The following is a 1,583-nucleotide window of genomic DNA, read 5'->3' on the forward strand; positions in this document are numbered from 1 at the left end:
GGAAACCATTAACTCATGTATGAATAATGATTCTCTTAATTAATACAGTTTGTCGGGAAATGTCAACATTGCTGGTTAATTAACAGTCGCCATTTTACTTAATAACGCAACTGTGAACTATAAAATGTAATATTACTGTATCTGATTGCATTGCCTATTTTACATGCCATGTTGTAGGCGGACAGATACGGACAGTGCCGTATGTAAGCTGAATGACGGATGTAACAGTGTGAATGATGAAAATATGTAGGGAGGGGTAAACGATTGGAGAAAATGCTTTATATTTATAGTGAAGGAATACATGATGTGTGTGATTAAATAAAAACATGATCCAGTATTAAATGCTGTTATTTGTTTATGTTTCAAGGAGACGTTCGTAAAAACATTATATTTCGAGCCCGAAAAATAGGCGACTATAATCAACCACGATAATTCATGGCCGTTTTTATATACAACTAAATAGCAATTTTAACGTTCACGGTGTTCTGCGAATTCATTGCCCTTCTCATAAAAGCTAACAAAATTGACTATTAAAGGTGTTCCACGCAGTTGAACCTCACGAATGTATTACCATTCTTTTCAGAGCAAAATACAAGCTATGACTATAGCTTATTGACAGTGTTGGGCGAAATTAAACCTTAGGATTATGTTCAAAGATTTAAACCTCGATTTTTTTTACAGAATAAAACAAATAAACAGTGCTGCCGATCACTTTGCTAATTCTCATTTTCGCAATTGTGTTTGTTATGCCATTTATAAGGTTCTGCATATCTTTTGTGATGATTCCCATGCAAGAATTTTCATTTTGCGCTTTACCATCTGGAAGTGTTGACTCACATTAAAAAATTCGACTAAGACCAGACGAGTAATCTCCCCTATCCTTTATATATTTGGAGAACTTATAGAAAATAGTGAGTTTTGGTTGTTTCCAATCCCATTTTAACTATTTAAAACAAGCCATTCGGATTGATATGTCTCGCCTATGCCCCGCCTTGACCATCAATGCACATATCAGAGAAGCTAACTTAAACGCAAAAACTTTATGTAGATGGAGATGCTGACAAAGTCACTGCACCATGAAAGGTAGGCCGCATCCAGCATTTGATGCATCGGTTAAGATGTACTTTCTAAGACGCATCTATGGTCCAAGTTTGGTTGGTCTAGCACTTATACGTTCAGTGAAACAAACTCAAACGTAAACACCTAATGTTGACGCCGACGTCGCCGCAAAAGCAACACCCCAGTCTCGCTTCCACTTCGTAACGGCGAGACAATGAGTAGTCGAATGAAAAACGGCAAAACGAAAATGTGTAGCTAAAATATTATTTATTTCTCAATCATGATAGGACAGACAAATTATGGAAACAATTACAAACTGAATACAAACTGATACGTTCAACAAACCTAGATCAACTCTCAACTTAATTGAATATAAAGTATTCACAGATCACAGCACATTCGAATCCCAAACATAAAACAGGACCAATGAGATATGGAGCTTGTACAAATTAGCGGGTCATAGTAGACTATGACATACTTTATAATATAATAAGACGTATCATACCATATAATATGGTACGACA

Source organism: Mizuhopecten yessoensis, unplaced genomic scaffold (assembly GCF_002113885.1).
Source record: "Mizuhopecten yessoensis strain PY_sf001 unplaced genomic scaffold, ASM211388v2 scaffold11041, whole genome shotgun sequence".
In the NCBI taxonomy this organism is placed as follows: Eukaryota; Metazoa; Mollusca; class Bivalvia; order Pectinida; family Pectinidae; genus Mizuhopecten; species Mizuhopecten yessoensis.